At 38.4% G+C, this 27,722-nt stretch overlaps 1 pseudogene; it reads right to left on the reverse strand.

Moving 5' to 3' along the window:
• Positions 1–482: 482 nt before the first annotated feature.
• Positions 483–27,684, reverse strand: LOC141582948 (general transcription factor 3C polypeptide 3-like; annotated as a pseudogene).
• Positions 27,685–27,722: the final 38 nt, after the last annotated feature.

Here is a 27,722-nt window from a genome sequence, read left to right on the forward strand (position 1 = left end):
TTTTTTTTCCCCAGAACACTTAAATCACCAGACAATGTCCTGAATGTTACGTATTTATTTTATTTATTATCTAATCCCATTAAAACAAAAAAGACATCCTGACTCATGAAGGTAAGGATTTGTATATTTTACTCAATGTTTTATTCTAAGGTCCACAAAGTAGATGTAAGTATTTTTTTTTTTTTTTTTTACAACAGTATACTTGGTCCAAAGTCAGCAAATCAGAATAGCTGTCAGAATTATTACCAATGATCTAACTGTCTAAGAACAATCTCAAATGATGATCTTTAGATTGTTATTTTAAAAGAAAAATAAATTACTATAAGCCAAATTCCAAAACAATTGCAGTTTTTATAAGATATTCCTACAAAATTATTTAATGCTTACTGTTACCTTCCTAATTACTAAGAAATGTGAAATTCTAGAGTCAAGTTATAATTTCTTGACATTTAAAGAAAACAGTGCATGTGATCTGAAGTATCTCAAGTGCAGATCTTATTACATACATTAAGTGGTACAAGGCAGACCATCAGCTTCACTGTGATATCTATTGGCACACCATCAGGTATAGTGCAGTTAACATTCTCAGGAGCTGAGGAATAAACAGACAAGAAGCAGTTCCTATATGCAAACTTAAGATGTGTATCTTCTATGTAAGATCTCATTTACTTCATTCAAAGCAAATGATTCCACAGTCAATTCTGAATGTAGCCAATTCCATTAATAAGTTCTTATATCTCTTTCAGTCTGTCCCTTGGCTGCAAGTATGCTTCCTATTCTATTTCTAATACCTTACGTACTTCAGATCTTCTACTAAACTACAGAGAACTAAAATGACAAAAACAATGAGGATGTATGAACCTTCTCTTATTTTTTCTTGAATTGAAAGGTCTCCTCTCTCTCTCTTTTTTTTTTTTTTTTTTTTGAAATGGAGTCTTGCTCTGTCACCCAGGCTGGAGTGCAGTGTTGTGATCTCACATCACTATAACCTCCACCTCCCAGGTTCAAGCAGTTCTCTGCCTCAGCCTCCCAAGTTAGCTAAGATCACAGGCATCCATCACCTTGCCTAGCAAATGTTTGTATTTTTAGTAGAAACGGGGTTTCACCATCTTGGCCAAGCTGGTCTTGAACTGCTGACCTCGTGATCCACTCGCCTCAGCCTCCCAAAGTGCTAGGATTACAGACATGAGCCACTGCACCCAACTGAAAAGTCTCTTTGTAGTGTTCACTAGAAACAGGCTAAGAAAAGGATAAAATAATACTGTGTTGTTTTCTAAAACCTCATTACAGCAAGATAATTTTTAAAGCCCTGGGAAATTAAAGGAATTTTTATGCACATTTAAAGTATTTTGCAAAGTCTAATAAGTTTACATGTTATATGCAAATAATACACCATTTTATATAAGGGATTTAAGTATCCAGGTATTTTGGTATAAGGGGTTTCCTGGAGCCAATCTCTCATGAATACTGAGGGGAGACTATATTGCCTAAAATTACCAAGTTATAGAAGGATTTGGACAAGTTTAATTAAGAGACTGTTTTTATCACTGAGCTCTGAGACAATAACTGTTATGAGAAATCCAGTTGAGATATTCAGTCTGCTCAAGAGAGAATTTACCTACTACATAAATTTACTCACACTAAGCCCTAAGCTCCATGAGGGCAAGAACCATATCTAACTCAAAGCTATATCCACAGCATATTTCTTCTGTAGACAGTAGCTAAGGTCTGAGTGAGGACTCAACACAATGCGGTAATTTTAATGAGACTAACTTTACTAAAATGGGATTCTATCTTTATCATGTATGGGTTCTATATTCCAACTGCATCACTTCGATTTTCTTTCTAAAATGCTGTTTGCTATCAGTCTGAATTTGGTGTCTCACCAAAATTCCTTTGTTGAAACCTAACCCCCATGGTGAAGTTATTAAGAGGTGGGTCTCTGGGAGGTGATTAAGAGGATGGGATTTGTGCCCTCATAAAAGAGTTCTCTTGTTTGTTACTTTTGCCACGTGAGGACACAGCAAGAAGGCACCATCTTTGAAAAAAGGGCCCTCACCAGACACCAAATCTGCTGATGCCTTGGACTTCCTAATCTCCAAAACTGTGAGGAATAAATTTCTGTTTTTTATAAATTACCCAGTCTCAGGTCTTTTGTTATAGAAGTCCAAACAGACTAAGTTCAATAAAATATATCTATGTGTTTTAACTTTCAGCAAGAAAGGTAAGTTATGGTATATGAAATACCTGAAATCTCAGCATAGGCCTTAAAGATACAGTATGTACAGATGTGTAAGTCAGAAACCTTGCTTTCATATCAAATCACAAAGTAAAACACAACCTTTGTTGAATACAAGATTATGCCTAAAATCAAGTGATTCAGGAAAGCTGAAATTTTGTTGCAGGCAGATGCAAACAAACAAAAAATAGTCACAATCTCAGTATGAGACAAGGCAAAATTCAGACCAACTACATTTAAAAAGGTAAGAAGGTCCCTTCAGGCCAGGCACAGTGGCTCATGCCTGTAATCCCAGCACTTTGGGAGGTGGAGATGGGTGGATCACGAGGTCAGGAGATTGAGACCATCCTGGTCAACATGGTGAAACCCTGTCTCTACTAAAAATACAAAAATTAGCTGGGCATGGTGGCACACACCTGTAGTCCCAGCTACTTGGGAGGCTGAGGAAGGAGCATTGCTTGAACCCAGGAGACGGAGGTTGCGGTGAGCCGAGATCACGCCATTGCACTCCAGCCTGGCTAACAAGAGCGAATGCTACAGGGCAGTGCTACTCAAACTATAGATTGGGACCTGTGCAGGTCCACAAACTGTTACCAGTTCAATCTGGTAAGTATGGAGATTGAGAGTATTTAGATACCTTAATGGCAATTTGATAATGCCAAGGAAGGTAATATATATATATATATATATATATATATATATATATATATATATATATATATATATATATTTATAGCCCCTACAGCTTACATATTATTAACTAACATTTAACAACACTATCTTTTAAAAAGCTTGTCTTTGTGTTACTGATACTATATTTTCCTGAATTCTCATCAGGTCTTTCACATTTGGAAGAATTTTAAAATGTGACCGTCAGTAGGCAATACATAATCTACCAATAAATGGTCTCATTTTAAAAAATGTATACTAGAAACTACCCTTGCTCACTTTGGATTTGTTTTAATCCCCCAGTCTTTTGGACCTATCTTTTTCTTTAAAGTTATTTCATCAACTCTAAGCTGCCGGATTTCAGATCTCAGATGCACCATTATTTTGCACACTAAAAAATTAAAAAGTCACTACTTTAACCTGTTGTTGATTTACGTTAATATGTTCTAGGGAAGGCCGGGTGCGGGGGCTCAAGCCTGTAATCCCAGCACTTTGGGAGGCCGAGGCGGTGGATCAAGAGGTCAAGAGATCGAGACCATCCTGGTCAACATCGTGAAACCCCGTCTCTACTAAAAATACAAAAAATTAGCTGGGCATGGTGACGTGTGCCTGTAATCCCAGCTACTCAGGAGGCTGAGGCAGGAGAATTGCCTGAACCCAGGAGGCGGAGGTTGCGGTGAGCCAACATTGCGCCATTGCACTCCAGCCTGGGTAACAAGAGCGAAAACTCCATCTCAAAAAAAAAAAAAAAAAAAAAAAAAAAATATATATATATATATTCTAGGGAGAGGGAGGATAAAATATATTAAACAACAAAATGATTACATATACAATTAAAACTTAAACAGAACTTGACATTTCTAATATTTTTCAAAACAAAGGACAGCAATAATTTTAACACAATTAAGAAGAAAAGTCTTAATCAGAAATTCACACCACCCTGATCACTCAACAGTCCCAAGCATAGCCTGTGATCTGGTCCTGCTCATCCAAGCAGTGCTCCCACACCCTGTGACTCAGTCTGGATCACACTCTCATGGTTTCTGCTTAAACTGGGCCTCTCTAAACATTTTCTCATCCTTCTATACTGCCCTTCTCTATTTTCCCATAATATCAAGTGTGCTACAGAAATTATCACACAACTGTTAAACTGGATACACTTCATCTGAACGCCTTTTCCACCTCCACTTCCTTGAGAGAAGCAAATGTTATACTCATCTGTGTATTCTCCACATGTCCAGCAGTCCCTTACAAGAAACTTATTGAACTGGGTTTCCCTTCCTCAACAACTTTCCACTTCAGCATTTATCTGTCCCATATCTCACCTTGGGCTCACTCTCTATGAATTAGCACAGGTTGGCCTGTATAATTGAATTAATACTCACCATTAGGATGGATTATATTTTAAATAACAGTTTTTGTTTCCAAATAATTATGACTTTGCCCAAAGGATTACATAATGACAGAATTTTTAGATCATGACAGGCCACAGAGGGAGTTGTTCTGAAGCACGCAGGACTCGGTACCAACTCACTTGCACCTTCTGCAGAGTCCACCAAAATCCTCAGAGGATAAAGGTTGAAGGTACTATACAGGAATTCTCTTACAAGAGCATGGTTATATAATCTGCTTATAAAAATCAATTTTGCTACAACTTTATATAGGGTCTTGAATGTTAGTATTTTCACAGAATAGTTTAATGAGTATGGTACAAAGAGACTCTACAAGCCACACTTAGGTATGACTTTCTAACCAGATCACTAATTATACATTTGAGTTTTCAAACAATGTAGGGTAATCACATTAGTTTCTACTTTTTATGTGAATGCTTAAGCTTAAGTTAGAATTTTTTAAATGAGAGCATTTTAGGTCCTATTTGAAAAGTAAACTGCTTTAGTGTTAAAGGTTTTTGATAAACTTCAGTAATTTGTTTTTTTCCCTATAAAAATGAAAAGGATTGTCAATGAAAAATGCCATGTTCAAATGTACATACTAAAAAATAAAAGAGACTCGAAACAAATTTTTTTAAAGATTACTTATAAGTCAATACTCACAAGATATGAAATCTCTTGAGAAAAAAATCGTTCTCAGGAAAACTTACAAGAACATTAACTATCAACTCACCACAGTATGAAATAAATTTTCACTGTACAACACCACCTTATGACCAAGAGAGGATTATATACACTTTCCTAAGCAGAGAAAACTACCACCTTTATTCTCTTCTGAGGTGCCTTCTTCTGAAGTTGTTTTTTTTTTTTTTCCCCAGCACAATTCCAGAAAAATCTGTAATTACCTAAAACAATGGGAAAGAAGAAAGGAAATAATAAAATAGTTATGTATGAAAACATTTTCATAATGCAAAGATATGTACAATCAATTCAGATAATCCCTAATATAAAGATGGGCTATAAAAAGAAAAAGTAAGTCTTTTAAAAATGAGAAACCCTTGTTCTTGGGCCTCCAAGATAATAAAAAAAGAAAAAAAGAGAGAGAGAAACCCTGTGACGCATTAACATTTTAATATCCTATTAACTAATGCAAACTAAATATATATAACTCTTCCATAAAAAACCAACCTACTTTGCCCCGACCAGTTTAAGAACTAAATCAACAATTCATCTTACTGTAGAGTCCTGCTACCCTGAAGTACACACAATACTCGGCACCTGTGATAATGGCAATATTTTTTTGTTATGTAACTGCACTTCTTATTTCATACTGAATTGCTATAGAATCTAGAAATATAGACTTTAAATATATACATAACGTAACTAAAATAAAGAACTGCCAATTTTTAAGAATTTCTAGAACACAGAAACTTTCAAAACCTAGCAGAGAAACACATAAGCATTCCTACCTCCAAAGCTTTGTCATATTGTTTGTTTGAAATATATAGTTCAGCTGCTATGTTAACATCTTCCATGGAGACTAGGCCCTGGTGTTTTGAGAAAGCTTCATCAATTATGTTAATAGCAGAAGTAACATCATTGGCTTCATAGTAACTCCTAAAAAAATGTAAGTGGCAAAATGGATGAATGTTTACTTAATTCCAATTATAAAACTCATTTCTTGCTTAGGCTATATAACAATGAATGGTGATTTTCATTTTCTTAGAATTTGAGAGGAATATATATTTTCTTAAAATCATAATCAGAGCTGATCCAGAAAAATGTGCAACATCACTAAAACAGTGTCATAATTTCAAGCATCTCACTCACCAAAAACTACCTCCTATCATTCCAGCTCATTCCCTCTGTAATCCAATACCAAACTCTTCTACCTCAACAGATCTTCAAAGCATAGGTCCTACCACTTTTTCATCATCACCTGCACCCTTCCTGTACTTACTTTCTTCCTTCTCCATGTGGCCCAACATTAAAATTACTCCTTTGCACATATCCTCAGTTCTCTTACCCTGCTGCTCTTCCTTGATTAAAAACACTCAATAAAATTCCAAGTCTGGTTAATATCCAACTATATCTACTCTTCACTATCACCTGCCCAGCTGACCATGCCAACTGGTCTCACTCAAAATTAATGACCAGTACCCTCAAGCAGGTCTGTGGTACTAATAAGCAGTATTACTAGTTACCTATTTCAGTACTTCTCAAACTTGCATGTGCATATGGATCAACTGACGATCTTGTAAAAATACGTATTCAGCTCTAGTAGAGCTGGGGCAGACTTGAGATCCTGCATTTCTGACAAGCTTCCAGGTGATGCAAACACTGCCATTCTACGGAGCAGTAATGTCCTAGACAACCATTTGACATCTTCTATCTTCAAACCTCCAGCAGTCTCCCAGTCCTCACTCTCAGTTGATGACCTTGCTTGATATTTTTACGAAGAAAAGATAATCAAATTAGAACATCCCACATATATCCAGCACACCTATCTTCTTACCAGTATCTTTGGCCATATCATCTGCCTTCCCCTTTATCAAAAGATAAAGGATTGTATACATGAAAATAACCCCGAGTTCAATCCCATTCCCTATAACCTACTTAAGGATATTGCTCAGGCAACTGCCCATTCCCTCACAAATCTTCAGTGTGTTCCTCAATTTCTCATTACTCCCATCTAAATAAATTGTAATTTATCTCAACTTAAAAAATCCTCCCATCCCTACAACTGATTCCTCTGCCCCTCTTGCAGATTCCCCCAAAGTTGTCAATCCCCCATACCATCTCAAATGCCTCTCCTCCCATTCTCTTTTTAACCTAATCCATTCAAATTCTCCTCTCCCAAATCAGCCAATATTTCCAATCAACTTGTTGCCAAATCTGTCAATTCTCAGTGTTTATTTTACATTATCTATCTGTAGTATCTCACATAGATGATCATTCCTCCTCCTTGAAGTGCTTTCTTCACTTAAATTCTAGAACATCATGTTGTTCTCTGCTTCCTCCTACTTCACTGGTCATTTCCTTTTAGTCTCCCTGCTGTTTCTTCTTCTTCCTGACTTCTAAACATTGAAGTGTCTCCCTCTATACCTTTCCACCTCCCCAACCCACACTTCATATTCAATACATCAGGAAATCTTGAGAGCTCAGCCTTCAAAACACATACATAATCTGATGACTTCATACCAGCTTCTGATGCTTCCATCCTGGTACCACTACAGTAATTTCCTAACTGGTCTCCATGCTTCTGCCCTTCCACTCTTCAATCCATTCTCAAAAGAGCAGCCAGAATTGATGCATTTAAAATTTAAGTCAGACCATGTCACTTTTCCACTCAAAACCCTCCAGTGACTTTGAAATTCATTCAGAATAAAAGCCAAAGCCCTTACAATAGTCCAAAAGGGCTAAATAATCTAATCCTCTGATACCTCTCTGCACTGCTCCCTTAATTCTTCAGCATCCCTAAATAAACTTTGCACATGCCATTTCCTTTACTTGTGATACTCTTCCCTTAGTATCTGTTCTTGTACCTCCTTCAGTTCACCTTTAGTCAGTATGACCATACCACAGAGAATTAAGTCCATCTCTAATCATTCAATCTTAAAAATAACACCACCCATACCTCAAATCCCTATTCCTTTTTCCTGCTTTATTTTTCTTCATATCACTTTATCAACATCTGATGTACTACATATTTAGCTATTTATTTATTGTCTATCACACTCATTACACTTTACAAGAGCAGGGGATTTTTAAAAGTTGTTAAATAGTGGATATCCTCATTCCCTGTATAGTATCTAGTGCCAAAGATATATCCAGTAATATTTCTGGAGGGAAAGCAGGGACTGAAGGGAAAGCCTAAATAGATGTTGCAGTGATAGAATTCCATGTAGGAAAGACGTTAGTGGCAGTGGCAGACTGACAATCATTAATCATATATAATACTCAAAAAAGTATTATGGATATGTTAAAAGGTAGTTATTAGGGAAGATGGCCGACAAAGAACAGCTCAGGACTTCAGCTCCCAGTGAAAGTGCAGAGGGTGAGTGGACGCCACGTTTCCAGATGAATTTTTATTGCCCACAGACCAGGAGATTCCCAGGCAGAGGGGTTGCCAGTGCAGCTGTTCTAGCTGGTGTGGCTGTTTTGGCCCCCACAGGCCTGATTTGGTCCACATGGCTGCTTTGACCACACCCTGTAGCAGCGGTTCTCCGTACAAAAGCCACTGGTCTGGGAGCCCTCTTAGCTGGTGATTGGAGCCCTGAGATGGCAGAGTTGCCCATTCAACTGAAATAGGAAGCCAGGCCAGGAAATTCCTAGGCAAAAAAACCACCACCAGGAATGTCAGTGCCACTGTTTCAGCCAGCTCAGTGAGTCGTAGCACAAGAGATCCCAGCGCCTCTTCAACAGGTAACAGGAACGCTGGGACATTAAATTTTAAAAAAAAAAAAAAAAAAAAAAAAAAAGACTCTGAGTCAGGAAGCCAGGTAGCCAGGTCAATAGGCTCAGAGGGTCCCACCATCCCTGCCCAACAACAACAACAATGACAACAAAAACAGTAATTGAAAATGCTCTGGGTTGAGTGTTTCACAGCAAGCACAGCTGAACCTGGAACAGTCTGGCTCTGTGGGGAAGGGGCATCCACCATAATTGAGACTCTTCACCACTACAGAGGCAGCTATCGCTGAGGCAGCCAGCCATTGCTGAGGCAACCCGCCATTGCCGAGGCAACCTGCCACCACAGACAGAGTCCGCCATAACAGAGGTGGGGCCACCATTGCCCAGGCAGTTAAAACTACACCCATATAGACAGGACTGCAGGGAAGATCACATGGCAGCTGGGCAGAAACCACAGCAGCTCAGCAAAGCCTCTTCTGGCAAACAGGGACTAGGTGGACTCCTAACTGCAAGACAGCATGGAAGGAAAAAAAAGAGGGCAGCAGCACAATGGAAAATCATAAAGCCCTAACTCCCCGGGACAGAGCACCTGGGAACAAAAAGCTGTTTATGAATTCAAGCTGCAGCAGAACTAAACGTACATGCCCAGCAGCTCTCAATGAACAATGGAGCTCACAGCTCAGGACTTGAGCCCCAATAAAAGATAAGAGTGTCTCCACAAGCAGCTCCCTGACCCCCATATATCCAAAGAGTCACCTCATAAAGGAGAGAACAGACTGACATTTGGCGAGCATCCTTCTGGGACAAAGATAGCAGAAGAGAAAACTGGTAGCAACCCTTACTGTACTGCAGCTGCTGCAGGTGATCCCCAGGCAAGCAGGGACTGGAGTGGACCTCAGCAGTCCTACTGCAGAGGGGCCAGACTGTTAGAAGGAAAGCTTAAAAAAAAAAAAAAAAAAAAAAAAAAAAAAAGAAGAAGAAGAAGAAGAAGAAGAAGAAGTAACTTCAGCATCCACAAACTGGAAGCTCACTCAGAAACCCAATCTGAAAGACAGTAACTACAAGGACAAAAGGTGAATAAACCCACAAAGACGGGAAGAAACCAGTGCAAAAAGGATGAAAACTCCCGAAACCAGAACACCTCTCCTCCTAAAAGGAATCACAACTCCTCACAAGCAAGGGAACAAAATTGGATGGAGAAGGAGTGTGATGAAATAACAGAATCAGACTTCAGAAGGTAGGTAGTAAGAAACTACAGTGAGCTAAAAGAACACGTTCTAACCCAATGCAAAAAAAAAACGAAGAACATTGTAAAAAGATTGGATGAAATGGTAATGAGAATGGACAACATAGAGAGGATTATAAGTGAATTGATGGAGCTGAAAAACACAACATGAGAACTTCGCAAAGCATACACAAGTTTCAACAGCCAAAGTGACCAAGCAGAAGAAAGGCTATCAGAGGTTGAAGATCAACTCAATGAAATAAAAGGAGAAGGGAAGAACAGAGAAAAAAGCGCAAAAAGGAATGAACAAAATCTTCAAGAAATGTGGGACTATGTGAAAAGACCTAATCTACGTCTGATAGGTGTACCTGAATGTGATGAAGAGAATGAATCCAAGCTGGAAAATACTCTTCAGGATATTATCCAGGAAAACTTCCCCAACCTAGCAAGGCAGGCCAATATTCAAATTCAGGAAATACAGAGAACACCACGAAGATACTCCTCAAGAAGAGCAACCCCAAGGGACATAATCATCAGATTCACCAGGGTTGAAATGAAAGAGAAAATGCTAAGGGCATCCAGAGAGAAAGATCGGGTTACCCACAAAGGGAAGCCCATTAGACTCACAGCAGATCTCTTAGCAGAAACCCTACAAGCCAGAAGACACTGGGGGGCAATATTCAACATCCTTAAAGAAAAGAACTTTCAACCCAGAATCTCCTATCCAGCCAAACTAAGCTTCATAAGTGAAGGAAAAATAAAATCCTTTGCAAACAAGCAAGTATTCAGAGATTTCATCACCACCAAACCTGCTCTACAAGAACTGCTGAAAGAGGCTCTACACATATAAAGGAACAACCAGTACCAGCCACTCCAAAAACATACCAAATGGTAAAGAGCATCAACACAATCAAGAATCTGCATTAACTAACCAACAAAACAGCCAGCTAGCATCAAAATGACAGTATCAAGTTCACACATAACAATACTATCCCTAAAAGTAAATGGACTAAATGCACCAATCAAAAGACATATGCTGGCAAATTGGATAAAAAGCCAAAACCTATCAATGTGCTGTATCCAGGAAACCCATCTTACATGCAAAGATACACAAAGGCTCAAAATAAAGGGATGGAGGAAGATCTACTAAGCAAATGGAGAGCAAAAAAAAATAATAATAATAAATAAAGCAGGAGTTGCAATTCTCATCTCTGATAAAATAGACTTTAAAGCAACAAAGATCAAAAGAGACTAAGAAGGACATTACGTAATGGAAAAAGGATCACTGCAACAAGAAGAGCTAACGATCCTAAATATATACGCACCCAAAACAGGAGCACGCAGATACATAAGGCAACTTCTTAATGACTTACAAGGAGACTTAGACTCCCACACAATAATAGTGGGAGACTTTAACACCGCATTGTCAATATTAGACAGATCATCCAGACGGAAAATTAACAAGGATATCCAGGACCTGAACTCAGACCTGGAACAAGGAAACCTAATAGACATTTACAGAACTCTCCACCCCAAATCCACAGAATATACATTCTTCTCAGCACCACATCACACCTACTCTAAAACTGACCAAATAATTGGAAATAAATCACTCCTCAGCAAATGCAAAAAAACGGAAATCATAACAGTCTCTCAGATCACAGTGCAAACGAGTTAGAACTCAAAATGCAGAAATTAACTCAGAACCTCACAGCTTCACAGAAACTGAACAACCTGCTCCTATATAACTACTGGATAAATAATGAAATGAAGGTAGAAATAAAGATGTTCTTCGAAACCAACGAGAATGAAGACACAACATACCAGAATCTCTGGTACACATTTAAAGCCATCTCTAGAGGAAAATATATAGCAATGAGTGCCCACATGAGAAGAAAGTAGAGATCTAAAATTGACACCCTATCATCAAAATTGAAAGAGCCAGAGGAGCAAGATCAAAAACACTGAAAACCTAGCAGAAGACAAGAAATAACTAAGATCAGAACAGAACTGAAGGAAACAGAGACACAAAAACTCTTCAAAAAATCAATAAATCCAGGAGCTGGTTTTTCAAAAAGATCAACAAAATAGACAGACCACTAGCCAGATTAATAAAAAAGAGAGAATAACCAAATTGATGCAATAAAAAACGATAAAGGGGATATCACCACAGATTCGACAGAAATACAAACCATCATCAGAGATTATTAGAAACAACTCTATGCACATAAACTAATAAACCTGGAAGAAATGGATAAATTCCTGAGCACCTGCATCCTCCCAAGACTAAACCAGGAAGAAGTCGAAACCTTGAATAGACCAATAACAAGGTCTGAAGTCGAGGCAGCAATTAAGAGCCTACCAACCAGAAAAAGCCCAAGTCCGGATGGGTTCACAGCCGAATTCCACCAGACATACAAAAAGGAGCTGGTACTATTCCTTCTGAAAGTATTTCAGATAATCCAAAAGGACAGAATCCTTCCCAAATCCTTTTATGAGGCAAACATCATCCTGATACCAAAACCCGGCAGAGACTCAACAAGAAAAGAAAACTTCAGGCCAATATCCATGATGAACATAGACGCAAAAATCTTCAATAAAATATTGGCAAGCCGATTGCAACAGCACATCAAAAAGCTCATCCACCATGATCAAGCATGATTCAACCCACTGATGCAAGGCTGGTTCAACATAAACGTAATTCACCACATAAACAGAACCAAAGACAAAAACCACATGAAGGCCGGGCGCGGTGGCACAAGCCTATAATCCCAGCACTTTGGGAGGCCGAGGCGGGTGGATCACAAGGTCAAGAGATCGAGACCATCCTGGTCAACATGGTGAAACCCCGTCTCTACTAAAAATACAAAAAATTAGCTGGGCATGGTGGTGTGTGCCTGTAATCCCAGCTACTCAGGAGGCTGAGGCAGGAGAATTGCCTGAACCCCGGAGGCAGAGGTTGCAGTGAGCCGAGATTGCGCCATTGCACTCCAGCCTGGGTAACAAGAGCAAAACTCCGTCTCAAAAAAAAAAAAAAAAAAAACACGATTATCTCAACTGATGCAGAGAAGACCTTTGACAAAATTCAAGAGCCTTTATGCTAAAAATCCTCAATAAACTAGGTATTGACGGAACGTATCTCAAAACAATAAAAGCTATTTATGACAAACCAACAGCCAATATCATACTGAATGGGCAAAAACTGGAAGCATTCCCTTTGAAATCTGGCACTAGACAAGGATGCCCTCTCTCAAAACTACTATTCAATATAGTACTGGAAGTTCTAGCCAGAGCAATCAGGTAAGAAAAAGAAATAAAGTGTATTCAAATAGGAAAGGAGGAAATCAAACTGTCTGTCTCTATTTGCAGATGACATGATTGTATATCTAGAAGACCCCATTGTCTCAGCCCAAAATCCCCTGAAACTGGTAAACAACTTCAGCAAATCTCAGGATACAAAATCAAGTGCAAAAATCAAAAGCATTCCTATAAACAGTAACAGACTTAAAGAGAGCCAAATCAAAAATGAACTGCCATTCACAATTGCTACAAAGAGAATAAAATACCTAGGTATATAACTAACGAGGAACGTAAAGGACCTCTTCAAGGAGAACTACAAGCCACTGCTCAATGAAATAAGAGAGGGCACAAACAGATGGAGAAACATTCTATGTTCATGGTTAGGAAGACTTAACATCGTGAAAATGCCCATACTGCCCAAAGTAATTTACAAATTTAACACTATTCCCATCAAGCTACCAATGACCTTCTTCACAGAACTGGAAAAAAACAATTTCAACTTCACATGGAACCAAAACAGAGCCCACATAGCCAAGTCGATTCTAAGCAAAAAGAACAAAGCAGGAGCCATCACACTACCAGACTTCCAACTATACTACAAGGCTACAGTAATCAAAACAGCATGGTACTGGTACCAAAACAGAGATATAGACCAATGAAACAGAACAGAGGCCTTAGAGGAAACACAACATATCTACAACCATCTGATCTTTGATAAACTTGACAAAAACAAGCAATGGGGAAAGGATTTCCTGTTTAATACATGGTGTTGGGAAAACTGGCTAGCCATGTGCAGAAAGCAGAAACAGGACCCCTTCCTGACACCTTACACTAAAATTAACTCCAGATGGATTAAAGACTTAAACATAAGACCTAACACCATAAAAACCCTAGAAGAAAATCTAGGCAAAACCATTCAGGACATAGGCGTTGGCAAGGACTTCATGACCAAAATGCCAAAGCATTGGCAACAAAAGCCAAAATAAACAAATGGGATCTAATCAAACTCCACAGCTTCTGCACGGCAAAAGAAACAGTTATTAGAGTGAAATGGCAACCAACAGAATGGGCAAAAATTTTTGCAGTCTACCCATCTGACAAAGGGCTGATATCCAGAATTAACAAAGAACTAAAACAGATCTACAAGAAAAAAACAAACAAGCCCATTCAGAAGTGGGCAAAGGATCTGAGCAGACACTTTACAAAAGAAGATACACAGGAGACTAACAAACATGAAAAAAATGCTCAACATCACTGGCCATTAGAGAAATGCAAATCAAAACTACATTGAGATACTGTCTCATGCCAGTTAGAATGGCGATCATTAAAAAATCTGGAGACAACAGATGCTGGAGAGGATGTGGAGAAATAGGAACACTTTTGCATTGCTGGTGGGAGTGTAAATTGGTTTGACCATTGTGGAAGACAGTGTGGCGATTCCTCAATGACCTAAAAATAGAAATCGCATTTGACCCAGCAATCCCATTACTGGGTATATATCCAAAGGATTATAAATCATTCTACTATAAGAACACATGCACATGAATGTTCATTGCAGCACTGTTTACAAAAGCAAAGACCTGAAACCAACCCAAATGCCCATCGATGATAGACTGGATAGGGAAAATGTGGTACATATACACCATGGAATATTACGCAGCCATCAAAAACGATGAGTTCACGTCCTTTGTAGGGACATGGATGAACCTGGAAACGATCATTCTCAGCAAACTGACACAAGAGCGGAAAATCAAACACCACATGTTCTCACTCATAGGTGGGTGTTGGAACAACGAGAACACATGGACACAGGGAGGGGAGCACTACACACTGGGGTCCGTTGGGGGGAAATAGGGGAGGGATGGGGTGGTGGGGAGGTGGGGAGAGATAGCATGGGGAGAAATGACAGATACAGGTGAGGGGAAGAAAGGCAGCAAATCACACTGCCATGTGTGTACCTATGCAACAATCTTGCATGTTCTTCACATGTACCCCAAAACCTAAAATGCAATTAAAAGAAAAAAAGTATTATATATAATAGAAGTTGAAAACCAATTCACTATATAGGCCACCTAACATTTCACAAAGTCAAAGCCTACTGGACTAACCACTGTGACAGCTACAGATTTAAGAGTAAATAACCTGGGAAGACCCTCAGTGCTCATAGCATTCCATCAGGGATCAACTTAGGGTTGCCTTCCCTCTACAGATTTCCTAGAAATGCTTTCTAGTAGTCCTATTTAACCCATCCCTGGGAGGGGAAGGGACAATTTCACAGCTAAGCATCATTGTGATAAAGGCCATCGGATTAATAGGGTTAACTCTAATGTACCCTGATGGAGATGGTTACTCCTAGACCTAAATATAATATGATATCTCTAGAATAAAAAGCATATCACAAGGCACTGCTCAACAAAAATTTTCCTACTTTGTTTTGCCGTGCAGCATACAAGAGAAGTAAATGTAGTAGAGTATATTTTAGAATAAAATACATACCACCATCAATAACATGCCAAGTGTAAAAGAAAATTTTTATAGTCTTAAAATATGTACTGACTCAAGATAAAGTAATAAATGACCCCAGATCATTACCATTTCATTGGCACATATGCAATAATTTTTTTTTTTTAATTATTGAAAATATACACAATTTCAACTAAGTTTGGAAACCTGAGAACCTACTCATTTTCTTTCTTTATTTATTCATTTATTTTTTTTTATTGCATTTTAGGTTTTGGGTACATGTGCAGAACATGCAAGATTGTTGCATAGGTACACACATGGCAGTGTGGTTTGCTGGCTTCCTTCCCCTCACCTGTATCTGTCATTTCTCCCCATGCTATCTCTTCCCACCTCCCCACCTTCCCGTCCCTCCTCCATTTCCCCCCAACTGACTCATTTTTTAAGGACATGTCCCATTTTTAAATCTCTGAGCACTTAAAATGTAATCTTATATACATAATTATCTAAGCAATGACACAACTGACTTGGAAAAGAGAAGTAATGAAAATCGGGTACAGTCTAAACCTACAGGGCTAGGCATGCTGGCTCACACCTGTAATCCTAGCATTTTGGGAGGCCAAAGCAGAACAAATGCTTGAGGTCAGAAGTTCAAGACCAGCTTGAGCAACATGGCAAGATCTTGTCTCAAAAAAATTTAAAAATTAGCCAGTTGTGGTGGCATGCATCTGTAGTCCCAGCTACTCAAGAGGCTGGGTAAGAGGTTCACTTGAGCTCAGAAGTTCAAGGCTGCAGTGAACTATAAATACACCATTATACACCAGCCTGTTGACAGAGCAAGACCCTGTCTCAAAAAAAAAAAAAAAAAAAAAAAAACAAAAAACAATAAAATACATAAGGCAAAACACTTCTCGAACTTCAGTGAAAAGTACTTTCTATTTCAAATATATACTTTGATTTGCAAAATAAGATTAATAGGGGTAACTAGATACATTTCACTCCAAACTTATTTTGCCATATCTCTAGCCAGCTGCATAAAACATTTGCCATCAGACGGAGACAACAGGTTTAAAACATGCCTATAACCACCCATGGCCATTTTATGATCACCCATCTGTTCATAAAGGCTTGATCACTCCCATAGATAATGGACATTAGTAGGTTCATATTTAAGAGCAAAAGAGAAAGAAGTACAAATTGTTTATCACCAAAAGGAATGCATAGTATCTGGGTGTGATCTATCATCTCAGAAAATTTAATAAGCAAACTAATTCATCAATGGAAAAAAGGGAGTTATTCTGAATAAATCTTATCTTCACAGGAACTCTTGACTAGGTTTGACCTAAGACCAAATAGAATCTGAATCTCAATAGTACTCTTCTTAATGTGGTCAATCTCGTCGGATGTTAATCATCAAGGAACAGCTTAAAAAACCAACACTGATCTTGGTGGGAAGCTGAAGGTACTATTCATCTACCAACTTTGGTGTTGTATTATCTCACAACATTAAAAAAGTCCCTGATAAACATGGGAACAGAGGAACCCCAAATACTTACCTCTAGAATAAGAGGCAATAGAAACAAATTTATTTCAGCCAATATCACACCCCAGAGTAGCAAATGCAATTATCAAAAAAACCTACTATGTCACATCTTGTCAAAGTGAAAAAAAAAGTTTTTGATTACCTTTCGTGTAGCAAAAAAATAGCCTGCTTAATATTGTCTTGTTCTAGAGACATTTCTGCCAGTCTAACCCATTCTTCTGTGTCACTGGGATTTAAATGTGCAGCAATCAACTCAAACTGCAATGATTTTTCCATGTCACCTTGGTCCTCATATATCATGGCAAGAGTAGAGAATGGCTCATAAGCCAGAGGAGCTGTAACAAATTAAAAAAATAAATTCCATTGGCTGAGAGAAGAAGTTTGAGTTTATGTCAATCTCCTGGTTCAAAATGTGTGTCTTTTTTTTAAATACCTAAATTCTTCAAATCACTCTAGCAAAATTATACAAACTCTTTTAAGGCAAGTTAAAATAAATGCTAGTTATATCAGCTTTATTTTCAAACATTTTTAGCATTTTTAAAGCATTGGTTTCTCTAAGCAAGGTATAATTTCATGAAAAATCCTAATCTCTACCACATCTTCTTCATGAAAATCCCCCTTTGCTCAGGATAAACATGGCTCAGTATCAGCAAGCTCATCCCAATAAACGCCAGTCACATCAGTGGGGCTGAATCTTCATGATTTAGCTCCCACACCAAGGAGTATGGTATGAATGAATAGATGATACCTAAGTAGCAGCTAAACGGATATCAAAGTGACTGGCTAGTCTACATTTCTGAAATACTGTTTCTGAAACAAAATTCAAAGATTATGAGGTATTAAAGTCAAAGGTTTTTGTCAAAAACAATTATAAACTAAAACAAAGGAACAGATAATACTGGAAAGTAGGAACCAAATGAAACATACTAAAGGAAAAATTCTGTTTAATCTTAAGCAGTAGCCTCAAATTCCCTAATGAAAATCCAGGAAATTATAATGATATAAGACTTCTAAAATGACCCTAGTCTAACCAAAAAGAAATGCCAAATTATTGAAAAGATAAAAGTTCACTGTATTACAGCTACCCAAACCACTCTGCAGGGCATAATTTGGCAAATTATCGAAGAAACAAAATAATAAATATAAGTAATTCGTTTAAGAAAAAGAAAAAACTAAAGATATCATTTAATATGCCCAAGATGCACCATTTAATTGGCAGATGAGATGACAAGTTTAAATTGTCTTTTACCAAAAAATAGATTAACATAATCTAGTACTGCAAGATCCAGAACACTAAAGGAAAAAAAGAAAGCTCAAGTGGCTTTACCATAATGTATTTGCCATATTTTAAAAACACTGACAACTCGAAAGTCTAAACCCAATTGAAACATTAAAAACAAACAAAAACAAAAAAGGTAACTGTGAAAATTCAACAAATATTAATCTCATTGAATCATACTGAGATTTTCATTTTCTTGTGAAAAATGGCAATACCATTACCACAATTACCCTTAAGCTTCTGAACATATTTTACAAATAATACTGTGAAGTGTTCCTCCATTTGTTTTAAGTCAGACTCTTAAACTGCTATTATCAAAAAAATTCCCACAGAAAACACCCTGTCTTATGATTTCCATGCACATCAATATCACCTCTTCACATTCTCCTCGAGCAAAATGAATGCTGGCTTCACCCATGAGACCTCTCAGAGCTCTGGGAAGTTTACTCCGAGGCCTCTTTTCCTGTATGGAAGAAAAATGACAGATTAAAATATAGTGAAGTCTTAGACTTCAATTCCAACCATATTAATAAAAAATATAATAAAACTGAAATTTTCATTTAAACATTTTCAGTTTTTTGAAACTCAGAACTAAATGGCTGCAAGTTTAATTGACTGAAGTTTATATCGCAGGAAAAAGTCTAAAAGTGGCCATATGTGGTGACTCACTCTTATAATTCCAGCACTTTGGGAGGCTGAGGCAGGTGGATCACTTGAGGCCAGGAGTTCAAGACCAAACTGGCCAACGTGGTGAAACCCTGTCTCTACTGAAAATAACAAAAAATTAGCCAAGAATGGTGGTGCATGCCCACAATCCCAGCTACTCGGGAGGCTGAAACATGAGATTCACTTGAACCTGGGACGCAGAGGTTACAGTGAGCCAAGATTATGCCACTGAACTCCAGCCTGGGTGACAGATCAAGGCAGTCTCATTAAAAAAAAAAAAAGTCTAAAACACAATTGCAGAGGGAAAAAAGTGGTTAGGAGCTACTAAATTACTAATTAGAATAAGAAATGTAAAGCTGGATGCTGCAGAATGGATTTGTATGCCAGGATTATGATGTAATTTACTGAAGATCCCCCTTCTTTCAAATTTATCTACTCAGAATGAACTTGTTTAAAAAAAAGTATCAAGTCATAGTATGGACATGGACATTTTTTATTTTTTTTTTTTTGAGACAGGGTCTCACTCTGTTGCCCAGGCTGCAGTGCAGTGGCGTGATCTTAGCTCACTGCAGCCTCTACTTCCTGGGCTCAAGCATCCTCCCACGTCAGCCTTCAGAGTAGCTAGGACCACGGGAGTGCACTACCAAATCTGGATAATTTTTTTAAAAATTTTGTAGATACAGAACCTCACTATGTTGCCCAGGTTGGTCTCAAACTCCTGGGCTCAAGCAATTCTGCCTCAGCCTCCTAAACTACTACAATTACAGGCATGAGACACTGTGCTTCACCAGTATGGACCTTTTAATAGCAAAACCATTTTGACATATGCAAAAATTAAGGTTTTGTCTCTCTGTGTGTGTGTGTGTGTGTGTGTGTGTGTGTGTTAGATCCTACCTTTCTGGCATTTTTTTTTTTTTAAATAAATGACCCAATTGGTTTAAATGAGCCATTTTGCTTTGACTTTATTTTATTTATTTATTTATTTATTTATTTATTTATTTATTTATTTATTGTATTGCACTTATTTTTTTGAGATTCTGACACCTAGGTTGAAGTGCTGCAGCCTTGACTTCTCCAGGTTCAGGTGATCCTCCTTCATCAGCCTCCCCAGCAGCTGGGACTATAGGCACACCACCACACCCAGCTATAATTAAGATTTCACATAAAAATTATCTACCAGGAAACATAATAAACAAATAATAATAGTTGTGTCATAGTATTTCCTTTCACACAGTTTGAATAGTTTCCCAGATTTCTTTTTCAGTTACTATGAAACAATTACAGACTTATTTTTCAATTACTATGTCACTTTCTTCATTGTTTATAAATACCAAAGTAACAATTTACTTTCATCATTTTCTTGGTTTCACGATTGCCAGCAGTAGGATGCTCTGATGTTTCTTCCTCCTCCTCCTTCTCCTCTTCTTCCTCTTCCTTCTCATCATCTTCATTCTCTCCAAGCATGGAAGCAAAGACCTTGTGAACTGATTTACTCACTCCATCTTAAGTTTCTCTTCAGAAAAAAGACATTGATGTTGGGGGGAGAAAAGGCTGTAGAATTCTCAGTGAAAAACAAGTACTTCCTGAGTATAAATTTTTACCCCAGTTACACCAAATTTCAAAGTAAAAAACAGTAAATAAAAATCCTCAAAAAACAAACCAAAGAAGAAATTTATCACAAAGTCATGTATTTTATTCCGTTGGAATAAAATAACAAAAAACAAACAAAAGAATAAAGTTATCACAAAGTCATGTTTTATTCCGTTGGACTCATCCTTTAGGCTGCATCCAGATTTATAGGCAAAATTAACTGAAATATCAGAAGCACACACAATAATAGGAAAGAAAAAAAACAAAACAAAACAAAACAAAAAAACAGAAGAATTATTAAGACATAGACCTAAGATCTAAACAAGCCTGGTAGTACGGAACCCTGGTGGTATAGCATAGTAGTTAAAAGTGAGGGCTCTAGGGTCAAGCTGTCTGGTTCCAGACTTAATCTATCACTAGCTGTATAACCTCAGGAAATCACTGAAGCTCCTCTATACCTGTTTCTTTTTGCAAAAAGGGTTAATAATTTATAAGGCTACTTTGAGGACAAAATGAGTATGACTGTGTGTGTATTTGTATATACTTAGAATGCCTAGCATACAGTAAAAACCCATTGAATGCTATTATTAGTATTAAAATAGCTTTATTATTTCAGGACTAAAATAACATGACAGTAGTTCTTAGGATACCACCATAGTATAATATAATGATTTTTGAAAGTCAATAATGATGACTTTGAATGATCAAAAAAAAGTTAAGTTCAGAAACCAATTTTCTGTTAAAACAGAGACACTGCTATTGTTTGAATATCTGTTCTCTCCAAGTCTCAAATTGAAATTTATTCCTCAATGTGCCAACATTAAGAGGTGGGGCCTTTAAGGGAGACTGGGTCTTAAACCCAATAATAGATTAATCCATTGATGATTTAATGGGTTATCATAAGAGTGGAAATAGTGACTTTACAAGAAGAGGAAGAGAAACCTGAGCTAGCATGCTCAGCCCCCTCATCATGTGATACCCTATATTGTCTTGGGCCTCTGAAGAATCTCCACCAACAAAAAGGTTTTCAACAGATGTGGTTCCTCTTCCTGGGACTTCTCAGCCTCCCTAACTGTAAGAAATAAATAATTATTCCTTATAAATTACCCAGTTTCAAGTATTCTGTTACAAGCGACAGAGAACAAAGATATACATGTAACATATTTCTAGAAAAGTTCCAACAAAATAGTCAAAATTTTAAGTATATATAGATATAGATATATACATGCATATCTATATATATATATATATATATATATATATATATATATATATATATTTGTGTTCAATAACTTTATTTACTTATTTTTTTGTGAGACAGAGTCTCATCTGTTGCCCAGGCCAGAGTGCAGTGGTGCAATCTCAGCTGACTGCAGCCTCTGCCTCCCAGGTTCAAATGATTCGCATGCCTCAGCCTCCTGAGTAGCTGAGATTATAGGCATGAGCCACCACACCTGGCTAATTTTTGTATTATTTAGTAGAGATGGGGGTCTTGCCATGTTGTCCAGGTTGGTTTTGAACTTCTGATCTCATGTGATCCACCCATCTCAACCTCCCAAAGTGCTGGGATTACAGGCGTGAGCTACCACACCTGGCTTTGTTTTTTTTTTTGACAGAGTCTCACTCTGTCACCCAGGCTGGAGTGCAGTGTTGTGATCTTGGCTCACTACAACCTCTGCCTTCTGGGTTCAAGCAATTCACCTTAGCCTACCAAATAGCTGAGACTATAGGCGTGCGCCAACATACACAGCTATTTTTGTAGTTTTAGTAGAGACTGGGTTTTGCCATGTTGGCCAAGCTGGTCTTGAACTCCTGACCTCAAATGATCCACCTGCCTCGGCCTCCCAAAGTTCTGGGATTGTAAGCATGAACCACTGCACCCAGCCTGTGTTAAAAAATAAAACTCTTAAGCAAGGCAAGCCAATCACAAGGTCAGGAGTTCGAGACTAGCCTGGCCAAGATGGTGAAACTCTTGTATCTACTAAAAAATACAAAAATTAGCCACATGTGGTGGCAAGCGCCTGTAATCCCAACTACACGGAAGGCTAAGGTAAGAGAATCACTTGAACCAGGGAGGCAGAGGTTGCAGTAAGCCAAGATCTCGCCACTGCACTCTAGCCTGGGTGACAGAACAAGATTCCGTCTCCAAGAGAAAAAAAAAAAAACTTGTAAGCATACTCATATAAGTGAAATACTTCAACTGCCAAAGATGCTGTATAAATGAGTCATAGGGATGATATTCAAGAATTCAGAAAAAAAAATAAATAAGAATTCTGAATATCCAAAACAAAGATGCAAAGAAATGTGTAAAATTTATCACAGGAAAAAAGAATAAAAATTGTATGATCTATCCCAATAAAAAGAAGCATTTGATAAAATCCAATACCGTTTCTTAATAAAAATTTAGTCAACTAAATATGAAAAGGAGTATCTTTCATTTCAAGAATATCTACAAAAATTTTCCCCAAATAGACTTAATGGTGAATTATTGAAAGTTACTAAGAATGAGGCAAAGTTGCCCACTACCACCACTTTTGTTCAATGTTTTACTGGCGGTCCTAGCCAATGTAATGAGAAATAAGAAGTATAAAGATGTTAAGGAAAAAATTATCATGTCACAGATGACATGATTATATACATAGAAGATCCAAAACAAATCTATATACAAATGATAAGAATACATTTATTTAGCAGGGTTGCTGAACAGAAGGTCAATATATAAAAATTAGTTTCATGTATGAGCATCAATGAATTGAAAACAACATTAAAAGACCCTATCTTCACCATGTGTAAGAAACATGTGAAGAACAAGTATTTAGTGGTGTATTTAGTACTGTCCAGGGTAAATGGACAATGCTAGTGGCCACATATTGCAATTAGCAGACTTTGCCAAAGCTTCTTCAAAACTGACCCCTTCTGCTCTGAATACATGCTCATACTTACCAAGACTCTTGGTAGAGTTGCGGGAAAAATCCTTCCTAAGAAATTAGGAGCTTTATATCTTACAAGGACTGAAGAGATTATTTGAGCAGAAGCCAAGCAGTCCTTGTGTGCCTGACTGCTCATGATGAGCCTGAATTGGACTCAGTTCGCCCCTTTCTGAGGGCCTGATGGCTAGCTTTTGGAAGCAGCTTTAGGTAACAGGACAGACAGGCACCCATTTGTGCCTGCTGCTATAGTAGCTACTCAAACACCTGATGACAGAAGAGCAGCTCCTCTCTTCAGCAGATAAGGAAGGACCCACAAATTGTTAGAACAACTTCAGCTGCCTTTTGTTTCATTCAACATTTAAGTTCAGGGTACATGTGCAGGATGTGGACGTTTGTTACATAGGTAAACATGTCCCATGGTGGTTTGCTGCACTTATCATCCCATCACCTAGATATTAAGCCCAGCAACTATTAGCTGTTATTCCTGATGCTCTCCCTCCCCTATTCCAACAGGCTCCCATGTGTGTTACTGTGTGTGTCACCCCCTTTTGTCCCTGTATTCTCATCATTCAGCTCCCACTTATAAGTGAGAACATGCAGTGTTTGGTGTTCTATTCCTGTATTAGTTTGCTGAGGATAACATCTTCCAACTCCATCCATGTCCCTGCTAAGGACATGATCTCATTCCTTTTCATCAGCTGCCTTTTCCACCCCACTTTCCTGACAGAATAAGAAACTGCAACCCCTAGTTTTCCCTCCTCTTTGCCCCATTTTTCCCACTTGGTCCATGGATGTAGGAACAATTTTTTTTTTATTTTCTGTCATACTACAACTGTGTGTTCTCTGGGTAAATGTTTATTTGTTTAGAAGGAAAAGCTCAGGAGTTCGAGATGAACCTGACCAACATAGTGAAACCCTGTCTCTATTAAAAAAAAAAAAAAAAAAAAAAAAAAAAAAAAAAAATTAGCCAGGCCTGGTGGTGGGCACCTATAATCCCAACTACTCCAGAGGCTGAGGCAGGAGAATCGCTTGAGCCTGGGAGGTGGAGGCTGCAGTAAGGTGAGATCACGCCATTGCACCTCAGCCTGAGCAATAAGAGCAAAACTCCATTTCAAAAAAAAAAAAAAAAAAAAAAAAAAAAAAGGAACCAAACTGTACATCTAACCCCCAGAACTAGACAGTTGTTATCAGTCCCTATACATGAAGCTGAATTCTGATTGGCAGTTCAGCATCCCAAGTAACTTGATCTGGTAGTAAATAGATACCCTGTGATATTATCAGCATTCTGATCCCCCAAAAAGGTTATCAATCACTGAAAATTAATAAATTTGCTTACTAGTTAATTAACAAGGCTACAGTGAATTTAATTAGTCTGGGTGCACTAACCAAATTTAATATCTGGACACACAAAGCTGAGAACCGGGTGCTAGAAAGAGGTAGCCTACCCAGACACCTATGCTGTGTGAACTTCCATGTGGACAACCAACTTACATTTCCAACTTACCTCCCTATAACTAAAGCAGTGGTTTGGAAGCCACTTTATATTGAAGTGTAATTCATTACAATTTGAGGGAATATAGTCTGGAAATGATTAATTACTGAGAGGCCCAACCGAGGTGGGTGGATCATGAGGTTGAGATTGAGACCATCCTGGTCAACATGGTGAAACCCCGTCTCTACTAAAAATACAAAAAATTAGCTGGGCATGGTGGCGCGTGCCTGTAATCCCAGCTACTCAGAAGGCTGAGGCAGGAGAATTGCCTGAACCCAGGAGGTGGAGGTTGCGGTGAGCCGAGATCGCGTTGCATTCCAGCCTGGGTAACAAGAGGAAAACTCTGCCTCAAAAAATATATATATAATAATGAATCCTAAAAAGCTCCCAAATATATATTGATGTCAATTTAAAACACTTTTCCAACACTAGGGCTCACCAAAAAAAATAACCATTAAGGTATTCAATAACTCGACAAATATTTATTGGGCACCTACCATATACCAAGCATTATGCTCTTGATAAACCAGGTAATCAACAGAATATCAATGCAGTGAAAATACAATGTTTTACTAAATTACTTTGCTTACATGCTCTAAACATTCGATGTAGGCAGCACTTAATTTTAACATACCTTCATTGACATCTTTGTCTTGGGATTTGGTAGAATTAATTCCTGATGATGATGGAACTTCAGAGTCATCGGGATTTTCTTCAGCTGATAATTTTCCTTTTTCCTGAAGACTCCGTGATTGAAAATTACTTAATGATTCCAAAAAGTAATGCAGACTTAGCTCTCCTCAACCACAGAGTATCTGGTTCTAGTCTTAGCTTTGCCACTCAGGCATTTTGTGACCATGGGTTGGCAGTTTATAAAACAGGGCATTTGCCTCATTTTCAATTTCTACAAAACTTGAGCTGTAACACATACACAGTAGGTGGAATCTAAGTTTGAACACTATCAAAGCATTTCGAAGTACTTAGATCTTACCCTTCGATCTGTCATTTGTAAAATAAATAAATTAATTAATATCTTAATAATTTCACTAATGAATACACTGTATCCTAACATTTTAAATAAAAAGATGTCTTGGTAGCTCACACCTGTAATCCAACTACTTTGGGTGGCCAAGACAGGAGGATACCTTGAGCTCAGGAGCTGGAGACCAGCCTGGGAAACATAGAGAAACCCTGTCTCTACAAAAAATACACAAATTAGGAGAGTGTGATGGCTAACCCTGTGGTCACAGATACTCAACGGCTGACGTAGGAGGACTGCTTGAGTCCGGGAGGTGGAAGTTACAGTAAGTCGAGATCTCATCACTGCCCTACAGCCTGGTGACAGAGCGAGACGCTGTCGGAAAATAAAACAAAATGAAATGAATAAAAAGATGAGTCCCTATTAGTCGCATGAATTATGAAGTTTGCTACCAGCGAATTTCAAAAGATTTAATTACTTTTAATTTTCTCTTGGACTTGAAGGAAGAAAGTTCAGATATTTCTTTCTGCCTTTTTTTTTTTTTTTTTTTTTTTGGAGACAGTCTCGCTCTGTCCAGGCTGGAATGCAGTGGCTCGATCTCGGTTCACTGAAACTACTGCCTCCCAGGTTCAAGAGATTGTGTTGCCTCAGATATCCGAGTAGCTGGGACTACAGGCGTGCACCACCATGCCCAACTAATTTTTGTATTTTTAGTAGAGACGGGGTTTCACCATGTTAGCCAGGATGGTCTCAAACTCGTGATCCGCCCGCCTCCGCCTCCCGAAGTGTTGGTATTACAGGTGTGCGCCACCGCACGCGGCCAAGTTCAGATATTTCTAAGTACAGGGAAAAAGATATGCCTGAGGCTTATCTTCTTATCAAACAATACTACATTTTTTTTTTTGGTGGGGCGGGGGGGGGACTATTGCTTCCCTCCTGAGGGAGATTCCTGAAAAACAGGAGCTCAATCGTTCCAGTTCAGAAAAAGCCACTGAGGCCTAAAGAAGAGAGGTGAGCTGCTCATCCACTGTCACAAAACGACTTAGTGGCAAAGCTAGAACTAGAACCTGACGCTGTGACTACAAACTCTTCTCTCCACCTGCCATTTAACTTACCAGCTTTAAGCTGCTCTAAGATAAAAACGTAGTATTAGGTGGGCGGGGGGGCGGGTCGGAGGGAGGAAGAAGAGGTTACCATCAAGACAAAAGCTTTCCCATGGGGGAAAACGTTTTAAGAAGCTTAGCACAGGGATGAAGGGTAACAACCGGAGTTTCCCTAAGATAAGGAAGAAGCTGCTGAAAGTTCCCAGCCCGCCCCATGACAGCGAAGCTGTCGTCTGGCTCCCCTACACCTAATTGCAGCAGGGCAACGAGAGTGAAGGATACCGTGGCCTAGCATCACCTCACTTTCTCCTATCGGGTTTTTCTCTCTTCTCTCCGCCGTTCGAACTCGTCGAAGGAGATTTTCCCTTCCAGGTAGTCGATGAGTTTCGGACTGAACCCCGACATGTTTGTAGGCTCTGTCAGTGCAGCCCCAAGAACCCTGA

Source organism: Saimiri boliviensis, chromosome Y (genome assembly GCF_048565385.1).
Source record: "Saimiri boliviensis isolate mSaiBol1 chromosome Y, mSaiBol1.pri, whole genome shotgun sequence".
In the NCBI taxonomy this organism is placed as follows: domain Eukaryota; kingdom Metazoa; phylum Chordata; class Mammalia; order Primates; family Cebidae; genus Saimiri; species Saimiri boliviensis.